The sequence below is a fragment of the Trifolium pratense genome, linkage group LG4, assembly GCF_020283565.1.
Source record: "Trifolium pratense cultivar HEN17-A07 linkage group LG4, ARS_RC_1.1, whole genome shotgun sequence".
Lineage (NCBI taxonomy): Eukaryota > Viridiplantae > Streptophyta > Magnoliopsida > Fabales > Fabaceae > Trifolium > Trifolium pratense.
This window is the reverse complement of record NC_060062.1, coordinates 525,998-541,066: the sequence shown is the minus strand read 5'-3', so window position 1 is coordinate 541,066 and position 15,069 is coordinate 525,998. Positions and strand designations below refer to the sequence as shown.

Here is a 15,069-nt window from a genome sequence, read left to right as displayed (position 1 = left end):
GTGACAAATGCACTTTAAAACTTACTGTTTCTCCCTTTGTGAATACAAGGGACTTGACACGGTCACAAATGTTCTCTAGCACCAATTCATCCATATGCTGAAATAATGGCACCTAAACAAAATATTGAAGCATTAACATTCAAGTCCTCTTTCCCTCATGTGAAAGTGATCATCATTGCCACCTTTAATTCAAAATCATAAGCAAAAAGATGTAATAAAAATTTGGCAACATTACCTGTCTCACCAAATCCAAACAACGATGGTACTTGATGTACCTTCGCAAACCCTTAGGGAGATTTTTGATTAATTGGCATTCATCAACATAAGACATCAAAATTTTAGAAACACCAAATTTTTTTAACTTACTGTATACATATGTGCGTGCGTGCGCACTCGCGTGTGCGTGCGTGCGTGTGTGTTAAAATGTAAGCTCACCGTTTTAAAATTCTTAAATAGAATTTAAAATCAATTTTTTTCTGGATCATTTTGATCATGATCGGATGGTTACCGACACCCTAGCTGTGTGACTACATGAAAGCAACAACTACGGTGGGGAAGAAAAATTAGTAGTTTATTATTTAATTTTTATGTGGTGAATGGTAGGTATTTTTACATGCTACAACATCGAAGAAGCGAGAGATGAAATTGAAGATGAAGAACATTGAATGGTGGATGAACAAAAGACACTTGCCACAAGGGCTGCGACAACGTGTGCGTAACTACGAGAGACAATGTTATTTATCGTATATCAACTATCAAATGACTGCTATTTATCGTATATTTTGAAAACCGAATTTGAGGAAGTGGGGAACTGAATTACTAAATTTTAGGAATCAGTTGAATTTCACCAAGGCCCAAGCCCGACTAAGCCAGCCGGCGGCGCGCGTGATATTCGACAAGGAGTGCGTGGTCATCCGTTTACAAAACTGGGTACCCCTTGGGGTACACCCCAAGAGGGCATTTTTCAATATATAAACACTACTAAGGATTGTGTTCCCTCCTATGTGGAACTTAAAGTTGCTTTTTTCAAATTCACACTCTACTTAGTTCATAGTTTGTGTTTATTCTCTACCAAATTTATTCTTTCAATTTCAACAGTGTCAAATAGTTACCTGCTGATTAATTTTGTTTTTAAATTTCATGTCTTTTTTTTCTTTTAATTTCATTGCGAAAGTTTTTCATCGATAGTATTCTCATATGGGACACCCTATAAATATTTTGTTGATTTTTATATTCAACTTTAATTCTAGTACATTCCTTCTCAATCTACAATGGGTTTGTTTTACGATGGGTTTGTTACACCACACTAAAGATGAAATAGACCAAGGACATGCTGAGAAATTTTTCTTCAACAGTTGATCAATCCTCCATTTTCACAATTTGTCAAGTAGCATATTGAGAGTTAATTAAAAATGAGAATGAGCAACAAATTTGAGAGTTTTCCACCCTTTGAGAGTTATACCACCTTCCCACCCACGTACATCGCCTCCCCCTTGCCACCCGATAGCATATTACCGACTTTTACATTTGACGACGCTGACTACAACCCCTACCAAACTCCATCATGGGTTATTTGGCTCGTTGTCGGGTTCATGGTTGTTCTGGGTTTAGTTTCGGTTGTTTCAATTGTGTCACAGTGCTGCTGCAGTAGGAGGACTCCTCAGCCACCACAAGTGGTGTTGCCTCCTATGCCGATGACTGAGATCGAGATGCAGACCTTTCTGGCACGACCTTGATTGAGCTGGATGAGAGGGAGGAAGTGTGTGTTAGCAAGCTGGGTCGACCCAAGTCCAATACAGAAGTTCAAGTTCAATTAAAAAATTATTGCACTTGTTAGTTGTTATTTTATTTTATAACTATTTTTAATTCCTCCAATTGTTATTTAGTATTATTTGTATTTCCTTCAAGTGGCCAATGACCCAATTGTATTAGATTCACTATGGAAACCTAACTATAGTATATTACTTCCTCCGGTCTTTAATATAAGAAGTTTACTTTTTAGATACATTGAAATATTAATTTATCTAAATTATATTATTGTCTAGATATTAGTACTCCCTCCGGTCCTTTTTATAAGGAACAATTTGAAAAAATCACACAGACCAAGGAATTACATTTAACATAATTATTTTCATTTAATACTCTTATAAATTTAAATTTATTCCATATATACCCTTATTTAATTACTATTTATTCAACTAATTTAGTTATTTTTAAATTCTCTCTCATAATAAATAAGGGCATAAGTGAAATTGAACATTTAAAACATTTGAAAATTGGTCAAAGTTTCTTATAAAAAGGACCAAATTTTTTGCCCTAAGTGTTCCTTATAAAAAGGACCGGAGGGAGTATTTCAATGTATCTAAAAAGTGATATTCTTCTTATATTAAGGATCGGAGGGAGTATATTGTAGTGCAACCTCTCTTGGAAATATGAATAAAGTTATATTTTATTTTATTTTATTTTATCAGTTTAAATTTTATGTCTTTTGGTCATCCATACAGTTACTATCATGTATCATAAATTTTCAAAATTAAGATTTTGCCCTTATTCCATAAAATAGTCCCAATTTCATAAAATATTCTTATTATGATTTGTGGTTGCGTACAACATGAAGTATAAAAGAATTGTTATATTTACTACTCCCTCCGATCCTATATATAAAAAGATTTCGATTATAATGTAATCTAAATACATTCATTTCACAATAAATCTAAAAAGTAGAAATTTTTTTATATATAGGACCGGAGGGAGTAGAAAATAACTGGCGTAGTATTGTGATTGTGCATGTCTAGAAAAATTGTGTCTAGGAAAGACATGATACTTTACTTTATAGCATCCAATGGTGATGCACCTCTCTTTTCTATGAATTTACCTGGTGTATTATTTACATTCTACAAATCATTCATTCAATGACGAATTGAAATTCGTGTGCCAAGCATTGCACCTAAAGTAACATAGTCATAGATATTGTTGTTACTTCACAAATCCCACACCTCAGAGCTTCAAGCTTGTATGGTTTGCAACTTCAAGCTTGTGTGGTTTTGCCTGCGTCTTAAAGGAAGCTAACTGCTCTTTGAGAGAATTTGCCTTCGTCCATTTCAAAACTGTGCGGATATGCGGCGAGGTCCATTATGATCCTAGTCTCTCAATTATGATCTTGGAAAAAGCGACTAAAACTCTGTAGTTTCATACTAGGGTTCTCGTTACCAAAATATTTACTATACTTGGGAATGGTATAAACAACACCGATACAAGGAAAATCTGATGGAACTAAACTCGTCTTATTGTATCATGTTATTCCAAACATGAGATTAATAAAAAGAATAGTATGTTGCATGCTGGTAAAAGGCATGGAAAATGGAACTAGTGCCAAGGAGGGAAGATCATAATGTTTCGGATACATAACGAAACATCACACGATATCCAAATATGCAATAAGAAGGAAATATCTTTTCTATGGGTCATGATCAGCTACACTATCGTTTTCATCATTCTGCTGGATTGTTATCTTCTTTTGCTTGGGTTACGCCAACTTCCGCCGGCCGAATTACGCGATCATGAAGCAAATATCCTGCCTGCAAACATAACGGTTGGATAGTTTTTTATTCATGTTTTCAATCTCCTAAATAAACCTATAGAACAAAATCATGAATAAGGCCAAGTTTGTTCCAACATTCAATGAAGCAAAACCTCTGATCCAAAGGCTCTTTTATAGACAATCATAAATGGGAAGTATGAATGAGATGATAAAAGCAAAGAGCTTGTCAAAATTAGTGACACAGATCAAGGGAATTACGCCATTAACAAAATAAGAATTTCTTAACGATAAAAAGTATAGATACGCTGAGAAAAGGCAGAAGTATAAATAAAAATATTGGCTTGAATGAGAACATGATAAAAATGGCCATAAGTTTGGGAATATTCATGCAACATGGACCAAAATAGAACATAAAGATTTTATTGATTGAAACAAATTTCAAAATTGGTAGGAAAAAAAAACAAAGTCCATCAAGCAATTATCTAAATTACCTTCAGCACAGCTGCAACAGTGCCTGGGGGCTTGGAATCATCAGGTACTTGGAAGACTGCATTGTGCCTATGTGGATCAAAGGGCTCATTTGTAGGGTCAAATTTTTCTACTCCAAACTTTTTAAGCACCTGTAAGTAGAAGCAATACCTTCAAAACAATAGCCCGAGGGACAAATAATTTCATGATAAGTTTATAACCATGAAACAGTATGGAAACACATTAAGATGCCTAGGTCTTTACTCAAATTCCCCACCTCATTTAACCAATCAAAGTTCAAAGGTAAGCCAATCATCATATTTACAACCTTTCAACTGATCCTCAGAACCAAAAAACAACCAAGTTATTTTCAAAACAACAATAGGGGAGATAGATAAAAACATCAGAATAAGATCATATCCAACATGTCTTAGGTTTTAAAATGAAATTGGCTTTTGAAAAGAAACCGAAATAATCCCCTAATATCACAGCACCTAACCAAACAAGAACCCAAGCTACAAAACTCTCTCCCAGTCCCTCCCTGATAACCCTTATCCCCACAATCATGCAATAAATCTTCACTCCGTTGCGGTGACCAAACAAAAACTAACCATAAATGAAAAATACAGCAGCAATAATTGAAAAGCAGAATATGAAAGAAAACTTTAACCGCATCATGACTAAAATAAGATTAGATGCTAGGTTTGCTATGATGATTGCAATTATACAGATAGAACACTCTACCTCTGAAAGTTGTTTCTCGGTCATTTCAACTCCTTCAAGAAGTGTCTTCAGGAGTTTCACCGCTTCAGCAGAGTCACTCGATGTATCGATTTTGGAAAAACTTTCCTTTACAACTGATGAAGCTCTTCCTAAGTTATCCGCAACATCAAGTAAACTCTTTGCAAAATTCTGTAGCACATTTAAATTACTCAGCCCAAAGTTTAAAAGTAAGTTATTTGGGACAAAAAGGTTCAAACTAAGACCTGTATAGCAAATTTCTTTGAATTCTCTGCTTCACGTTGAGTCCTGTTCATGACATTCTCCATCTCTGCATAAGCCCGCAGAAATTTATCCTGTATTTTCTCAATCTCTTTTTGCTTCAATTTCAAAAGTTCTTCCTTCTCGGCTACACGCTTAATCAAATCATCCCTGGATAAATCCGATTCACTCTCTGAATCTGAATCAGAAAATGCAGTTCGTTTAACACCTCTCCTTCTTTTGACAGTTTGAGATTGAGAATCTGAAATAGATCCTCATGATTCTTCTGTTTGATCTGCAGGCTTGGCTTGTCTTGGCTGATCAATTTCCTTTGCCTCTTCACTTGTTTTTGCAAGATCGTCATTTCTGGAATCACCATTATGCACATTATTCCCTTTTTTATCTTCTGTTTCAGTTGAGGCTGATGAAGAAAATCCAAATTTTGGTGTTGAGGAATTTATAGATGGACATAAGAAATTGACTTGAAATGGAATTAGCTGGAATATTAAAAACCATATATGTAGAACCAAAATGAGAAGTTTAGAAAGTATTAGTAATTTACTCTAAGGAGTTTAAAGATAATTGGTCCAAAAGTAGAGAACAATAGTAACAATAAACACTAGAAACTGATTTTCCCTCAAAAAGTAATAAACGTTAAACACAAAACCCTAAAATAAACTGATAGAGACTTGAATCATGAAGTGGGCCTTGACTTTGGCCCAAGTCTAAGGTGTGGAAAGGAAGGGGAAAGGAATGAAAGAATGTTGAGGTGGCAAAGAATGCATGTGGAGTGCATGTGCTGCATCAGGAATTGGTTATATATATAGTGCTTAGTAGTAAGAGAATAATATTCATTCACGTATTTGGTTAGTTTGTTTTGGATCACTTTCATAGTGATTTGGGGGCACTTAGTGCTTTGGGGCTGTTAGATTATCTCTAACAGTTTGTTACTCTGTTTTTACTTGTTTTCCATGATCAAATAATTGTAATTGTTCATCCGTTTCCATAATACAGTTACACAATTTTCATCACAATCCATTTATATTTCTTCTTTAAGATCACAGTTCTATCAATTGGTCCGACCTGCCGGATTCGAATGATGGGTGACAGAATTGAGTTGTTGGTAAAAAATATGAGAGAAGTGAATTCAACACTGCTATTGCTATCAAAGCAAATGTATGAATATGAACAGAGTCTGAGGCGGAGAGAAGAGATTCAAAAGGTGAATACAGAAATTGGTGATGACTCAGAGATGGAGAAGCTGCAAGTTAAATATGCAGAGAAAGAGATCGATTCTAGATCGCTGCAAAATCCATCTGAGCAATCAGATCGAAAATTTCCAGCAACAACAACGGTGACACCATCAGTCACGAAGAAGAGAGAAGTTACTTATAACAAGGAATTAGGACCCGCGTCAAAACGGGTCGCTCCCGCGACAGTAGATAGGTTCGAATGGGTGACATGGAAGAGTCACGAAGACAAGGGATTTGGAGAAACATTAAGCAACGAAGTGAGTGAGATAACAAGAAGAAAGGCGCGGTTAGTTGTTTTCGAGCCGCCGCCGGCGAAGCCGCCGGACATTGATCTTCAAGTGGTGGCTAGTGAGATCCAAATAACTCAAGCTATTGTGGTCGAAATTCAACCTCCACAGAAACCGCCGGATGTCGGCCGATTGAGGACTAAGAAGGAAATGGAAAAAAGAGAGAGTCACCGGAAGGTGGGAGCAGAAGGAATGTTTGACGAAATAGTGAGTGTAGTGCAGAGAAGAAAGGAGAAGGAGGTTGTGTTAGAGGCGAAACCGGTTCCAGATCCGCCGTATTCCGGCCGACTTGTAGCAGCTCCACCTAAGCCAAAACCGCCGGACCCTGCACCTAGTTGGAGGCGTTTCATCGTTATTGGCGAAGAGAAAGATCTAGAGACACCAAGGGTAAAATCGACAATCTCTAAACTAGGAGAACTTCTAGAAAATTTGGGTGTGAGACGGTTAATTAGTGAATTGGGTATCTTCCTAAATCCAATGAGCCAAATGCTAAAATCTGTACCATTCATTTCGCACAGTAACAGTTGGTTACACTTGTCATCATCAGGTCAGCACACATCTTTTCTCTTTAATGAGTCATCCAATGGAGACTCATTATCACCTGTTATGTGTCATGCAAACACAATGCATTGTGAGTTGGGACAACTTTATAAACTGACGGATCAGGATCGAATAAATGCTAGTTTATTGATGAAAAGATTTAAAAATTGTGACAGAGTAGAAATACAAAAATTGACTCCATTTTATGCCAACACTTGGATTCAAGAAAAAGGGGGTTTAATTTGCAAAATTCCTAATATATTTTTATTGGGTCCAACCCATAATTTTCTGTACTATTCTATTAGTTCATGGGGATCAATCCAAGACAAGGAAATGGTGTTTGAATCCCAATGGTGGAGTAGAATGATTTACTGTTCACAGAGTGGTTTGATAATTTCAAAGAAACCAATTGATTTGTTATATGAGTTGTTTCAAAGTCAATCAGGATGGAATAAAAGTTTTTACAAAACATTTAATGAGCATTCAATTGAAAATGTTTACCTTGTCCTTCTTAAGGGGTCTGTCAAGGATCTAGATGGAATTGCAAAGAATAATCTAAAGGGGGTTTATGAAATAGAGGGAGAAAATATTGTTGGTGTTGGTTATGAAAGTGGAAACTTAGTTTTCACACCTTTACTGACAGCGGATGATCAAGGATTGGTAACAAGTACAAGGTCAGTTATTGTGGTCCATCACATGGTGCAACCAACTTTGGATAGATACAATAGTTCTATGTTGGCATATGGTCAGAACCATTCTGGTAAGACAAACTTTATGGAGAAAGTGAGCTATGATATGTTTCACAATGTTTCTTGTTTTGAGAGGGTGTTGCATTTGGTATATGATAGAAGAAAACCTTGGAAAATTATATGTGATGCTAGTAACCACAAGTTAGATGCTAAGGCACGGTCATTGGAAATTGACGTGCAGTGGTTGCTTTTTGGATTCTTGAGCCAAACTCAAGTTTATCAGGTCCTCAATGTCATGTCTGTGAGCAAGTTAGTTCCAAGTTGGTTAAGCAAATTAATGTCTCTTCCATCCACATGCTATTGGAGAGTGATTTTCATTTATCATGGGTTGCTCAACTTTGTATTTGATAGAGGCAAGTTGGATGGATGCAAAATTTCAACCTTGAGGACAAGGTTGTTTGAAGGGGTGAGTATTGATAGAGACTTGAATCATGAAGTGGGCCTTGACTTTGGCCCAAGTCTAAGGTGTGGAAAGGAAGGGGAAAGGAATGAAAGAATGTTGAGGTGGCAAAGAATGCATGTGGAGTGCATGTGCTGCATCAGGAATTGGTTATATATATAGTGCTTAGTAGTAAGAGAATAATATTCATTCACGTATTTGGTTAGTTTGTTTTGGATCACTTTCATAGTGATTTGGGGGCACTTAGTGCTTTGGGGCTGTTAGATTATCTCTAACAGTTTGTTACTCTGTTTTTACTTGTTTTCCATGATCAAATAATTGTAATTGTTCATCCGTTTCCATAATACAGTTACACAATTTTCATCACAATCCATTTATATTTCTTCTTTAAGATCACAGTTCTATCATAAACACATGAAAATGGGGCGTTGGGGAAACCGGAAAAGAGGATATATATTATAGTAAGATTTAAGCTCAATCACACTGTTCTTCTCTTCTTCATCAAATGATAGATACTTAATTAAAGTTTTTTTTTTTTAAATCACTCTTTAGTCTTTATAACTTTTTCTTTTGAAAAAAGCACTCATTAACATTAGCAAACTCAAGCTGCAACAAAAGAGAAATTAAAATAAAATATACATTAACGCATCCGGACAAACATAACACCCTTTTAAATCCTTCCCTAAAATGGACAATCAAAATCAACAGCAGCAAAATGACCAATGAGATTTCACAGCTACTTTTCTAAACCCAAAAATGACATTCAGATAGTTTTTTTTATTCATTCTAAACATTGGAATTCAAAAGGAATTACTAAAACAGATTAAAAACCAGAAACAACATGCTAAAGCATTATATGAAGCACAGACACTCCTCGGATTAAGCGTGTCCCGGTGTCGGACACATGTAGGTGTCGCCGACACGACACCAAAACTTATGATTACATTAAATTATGTTAATTTTTCAAATTATTATTGGTGTCGACGTGTTAGAGTCTGTGCTTCATAGAAAGCAACAATTAAGGTAGCTAATCTAGAATGCAACCCTAAACAATATGCAAATACAATATATAATGTTTTTTTATCATAAGCCTAACAAATTCTGAGCTTAAACATAAAACCCTAGAAAAATCCTACAACATGAAAAAATAGGAAAAAATGAAAATTGATTAGCAAGTTTAGAAATGAACCTTGTTGGTAGATTGAGGAATGATTAGGGAATGAAATTGATTGGAGAAGTTATGGAATTGTTGTTGGGGAATTCGCTGAGTAGAGAGAAGTGAGGTTCAGGAAATGGTTGTTGAGAAACGGGAGAAAAGGTTGTAGAAGAACATTGTTGAGGATTTTGAAGAAGAAATTGATGAATGAAGAAAGAATAAAGGGTTGAGATATTTTTTGAAGAGTGAATGATGAAGAAGAAGGAAGAAGGGATCTTTGTGAAAAACAGAGTAGAATAGCGAAGAAGAAACTAGAATACGTTATGTCGTTAACTAATTCCTTTATTGACTATTCTGCCCTTGAGTTTTAAATTGACACTCAATGCTACCGCCCACTTGCGGATCTTATTTAAAGTCAGAGTTTTTTTTTGCTCTGTATGGACTTAGTTCACTGAAATCGACATCAGAGGAATCGAATCTAAAAACTTGAGAGGAGCATATTCCAAGGATTCAATCCAACACCACTAGACCAACCTAGTGGGTTAGTTACTATATTATATTGTGGTGAATCTCATTGTGATTAAATTTTTTTATTTTATTTTAGTCTTTTGAGTTGCTCTTGAGATTCTCCTAAATTTGATGATTTTTTTTGCTTTAGTTGAAAATGGAAAAATCAATTAATGCACATAATATTGTTTGTTTCAAATATTGGAGAAAGAAAAGAGGACTAGAAACTGGCAATTATAGAAAATCTTAGTTGTGATGCATTTAATTCAACCATGTGTCACGTGAATACATATCATATCAGCCATTTTCCATATCTCTATCAGACTATCACCATTTAAAATGGATCTCACACAAAGGGACAAGAAAAAAAAATTAAGAGAGTTCTATATTTAAAAATAGAGATAGTCCTACTAATTATACAAATTTAAGTAGGGTCACTCACCTAATAATAATTTTTTTTGAAGAAGTCAAATAGTAATATATTAACAAAACAAAAATTTGTGCATTTAGATTGTGTGCTAATTCTTAAGAAAATGACTAATTTTATTGATTTTACAATAAAATTAATATTATTTATTAAAACATCCTTATTTTATTGACTTTTATCGAAGGGAATTAAAGTCATTATAATTTTTTTTTCCTTAGAAAAAAGTTCATAATATTTAACTTCTTTCTCAAGTTGAATGACTTTTTTTCTCTTTAAAAAAAATTCATATTATGAAGATGAAACCAAATATCAACCTTCAGCTTAACAATGTATAAATGAACCAACAACCATATTGCGTAAACCAGATGGCCAATATCTCGTGTGAGGTTTATAATAACTTGATTAAAATTTTTCTGGAGTAGTTGTCATCTTTACAAAAGATATTACAATATTCATGTGAATTTGTTTCATTCAACGTGATTGAAGATTCATGAAAAAATACCACACACACCACCTAAATTATACTGGTAGGCTACATTATTTTGAATTTTTATAATCACTATTTAACAATTTTAGGGTAGTGTGTGCTACCATTTTCAACATTGTGCTAGTGCCCTACCCTTTTCAACATTTTGAGGTTCATTTAATTTTTGTCTCAAGTCGAATCACTTTTTAATTTCCTTAGAAAAAAGTTGATCATTTATAAGGATAAAATAAACAATGAACTAACAATCATGTTGCGTAAACAAAATGACAAATACTTCGAGTTTCATAATAGTTTGATAAAGAATCTTCTAGAATAGTTATCATCTTTTTCAAAGACATTGCAATTTTCACGTGAATTAGTTTTCATTCAAGGAATTGAAGATTCACGAAATACACCATACACACCAAGTAATACACCACCACCACCTAAATTATGATCATACACGCTACCTTATTTTAAGGTTTGATAATCATTTCAATATTAAGCTATTTAAGAAACTCACCATGCAATATTCCAACTCGTAATATCTATGTTTGTGTGTTTTTTAAGTTTGAACATAACACATGTAAAAAGTCATGTTATATGGAAAAGATCTAATTTCTTGTTGTACTCTAACTTGTGTTTTGGTGTGTTCAACATTGAGTGTATTTTTTTTTTTTTTGCCAAAAAAAAAAAACATTGTGTGTATTTTTAGACAAAAATACCATTGTGTTTGGTTCCATAGTAATGAAAATGATTTTGAATGTTCGGACAAAAAATAAATTAAATGTAAAATATTTCAAGTGTATGGAAAAGTTTTAATTTCTTGCTAAGAGTTGTGTTTGTGTGTTCACTTTGCATTGGTTATGTGGCAACAAAAATTAGTTTTCAAAAAATTAATTCTTGGCAAAACTGAGTTAAATGTGAAGTTATTATTTATGTTTTAATTTAGGTGGACTGAATAATAAAAATTTGAGATTAAAATCAATCATAGAGACAAAACCCCAAATTTAAACTTTGAGTTAGATACTTGAGTCCTGTTTTATGAAATATAAAAAAAGGTGATTTATAATTTTGATATTAATAATTTAAAGATTAATTTTTAAAATTTATTTTTAAATAAATTATTATGTATTTATTTACCATCACTTTCTTTTGTATTAACACTTTAGTTATAAAGGAAAGTGACTCCTTGTAATCTAGAGTTTAGCGGAAAAATAAATAAAGTCCGTCAAAAAATGGTATCCAACCGAATTCTAACAGAGTGATTATTCACAAAAAATAAAAGTTGTAATCATATCAAAATCAATTATACACATCTGAAATCAATCTCAATTCTCCTGAAAAAGTAACCAAACATAGAATAAAAGCTAAAACAAACAAAATTTAAGATCACCGTCCATACAAGATCAAGGTTGTCATGTAATACATGTAAGAAAAACTTGTCTTTCAAGCTTGTTACAAAGCTATATAGTTCAATGCACATAAGTACTATATATAGAGATTTCAAAATCCTAAGTTTTTCATCACAAATTTTCACAATGAGTACTCTATTAACACAATTTGTAACAATTATGACATTGCTTCTTGTGTGTCTAATTAAAATTGATGGAGATTCAATTTCATCAATTCCGAATGATGAAGTGAACAAAAATTCCACCACGAACATTGTTACTGAGGAGGTTGGTGTGGATCAAATAGACCCACTTGATTGCACTAATAGGCCAGGCATATGTAGCACTGGAGAGTTACTACCAAGAAGTGTATGTTGTAGAAACCGTTGTGTGGATCTTACAAGTGATATAAACAATTGTGGATTTTGTGGGGTTAGTTGTGCATTTACTAATTTACGTTGTTGCAACCGTTTGTGTGTAAACACAAACTTTAGCCCTTTAAATTGTGGTGGATGTGGTAATACATGTCCTCTTGGGAGGCCATGCATACTTGGTTCATGTTTTTAATTGCGAGAGGCACCGTTTTTTCCTTTGGGGTTATCAGAACAAAAATCATCAGATATTTCCAATCTTCAATCAGATCATCATCCTAAAAACCAAGTCCAATAAGATCAATAAGTAATTTATATATAATTTTATATTATAAGATTATTATTGTTGTTATGTACTTTTGAGTAATGTTATGTTGTATGTTTGATTAATCAATTATTAAATGCTTTCTATGGGAGTAGTAGAAAAGCATGAATATGTTAATGTTAATTATAATTATTATTAAGATTAATTATAAAAATATATATTAAATTTATATGAGAAAGAACAATGTCTAGTAATATGGTTTTAATTTTATATTATTATTATTATTATTATTATTATTATTATTATTATTATTATTATTATTATTATTATTAGGGTAAATGATCATTTTTTTTTTGGTACATGGGTAAATGATCATTTATCCCCTGCAAAATAAGCGAATTTTCGTTTACCCCCTTGCGTAAATTTTTTTTCTGTTTACCCCTCTGCAAAAAATAGATTCCTCATTTTGTCCCCTAGGTCTACAACATGACATGTGACTGTGCAAATACGATGACATGACATTACACGTGGAAAAAAATAACTTAGATTTATTTTTGAAATTCCAAGTCAGGTAATAATAATTTTTTAAAAAAATTATTATTTTTTCCTACAAACTTTACTCCCAGAATAAAAAATCGAATTTTCTTATTTTCCTCCCAAAATAAAGATTTACTCCCAAATAAATTTATTTCCAAAATAAAGATTTTAAAGATTTATTTTCAAATCTTTTTTAATTAAAAAAAAATAGAATCTTTATTTTTTAAAAACAAAACTTTATTTTTTTAAAAATTAGGTTGCTGCATTCATTACAATAATAAGGTTGCTTGCTGCATAATTTAATTTAGGTTGCTCCATAACTTCATTACGATAATAAAGTTTAAAGAATTTAGTTAATTTTTGTACAAAAAAAGTTTAAAGAATTTATTTAATTTTTAAAAATCTTTTCCAAATTTAAAGAAGAAATTTTTGAAAGAATTAATTTAATTTCTGTAAATAAAAAAGATTTAAAGAATTTATTTAAACAAAAATCCTTTCCACGTTTAAAGAATTTATTTAATTTTTGTACAAAAAAAAGGTTTAAAGAATTTATTTAAAAATAAATCTTTTCCACGTTTAAGGAAGATGATTATGCTGTTTAACTAGTTATTAGACTAAAACTGCACATTATCTAGCATTTTCCAAAGAAGCTAAACAGGCGATCAAATATATTCTACAAGCACATTTTTCAGAGTTTGGATTGATGTCACCTGTATATTGATCGTTCAAACTAATAGGTTTTCTGACATAGTTTTCATTTGTATGCTCAACACTTAGAGCACTACAGAGTCGAAATATGACTTGGAAATCCATCATTTGTCTGAACAGAACTGGATAAATTATTATTACTTTTACTTTTACTTTTACTTTTATATAACCTTTCACTTGAACATGATTGTGTTGTGCTTAAAAGACTACAATTTTCAACTATTAAACTGAAAACACTAAATGATAAAGGCCTTACTATGACCGTTATAACATTATCATCACTTATAATTCATTACAGGTTCACTAATGATCGTGCATAAATATAAGGTAAGCCTGATAGTTAGAGGGTTTACACAAACCTTTGAAATACATAAAAAACTGCAACTTAGTCAGCAAGTATTTTATTCAAAAGACATTTTTAGGTTAGCATGAAAAGTTTTGAAAGACTCATAGAATTTTCATATTCACAATCCTAAACAATAGAGCTTGAGTAACATAATTAATGACAAAGGTAATAAGTGTGTTTCCATAATTTAAATGTAGATAATCAGATAACTTTGTTATAATTATTTCTTATCTCTTCTACAAGAGTGAAAACTTCATATCCGAATTTTCTTTTAGCAGTTAATAATACCAATTTTCTTTAAAGTGATATCAATAAACTAAATGTGAGGGGCGAAGTCAAAAACAGAGCAATTCAGGGAATTAATAAATATATGGGTTTCTTCATTTTTGTTTTGCAACACAATGATCAAAGATTATAAATTAATATCTTGAAAGACTATCCGATACATTTAGAAGTGAGAATCAGAGTAAAACATAGACAAGAGAAGAATGATTAGATTCATATGCAGTAATAGATTCATATGTGTAACACCCAAACTCATTAATGCTTTTATTATGACTTAAAAATTTCTTTTCTCAAAAACGACGCAGCTGATAAAATAAAGTTCTAGACTTAATTCAATTGATTGATAAATTGTTGGTTCGAGATATTACACTCCTCCTTACAAAAATAA

The 15,069-nt window shown here is 32.6% G+C and overlaps 1 pseudogene; it reads right to left on the bottom strand.

Annotated features, from left to right (window-relative positions):
* Positions 1–2,824: 2,824 nt before the first annotated feature.
* Positions 2,825–5,997, bottom strand: LOC123920520 (annotated as a pseudogene).
* Positions 5,998–15,069: the final 9,072 nt, after the last annotated feature.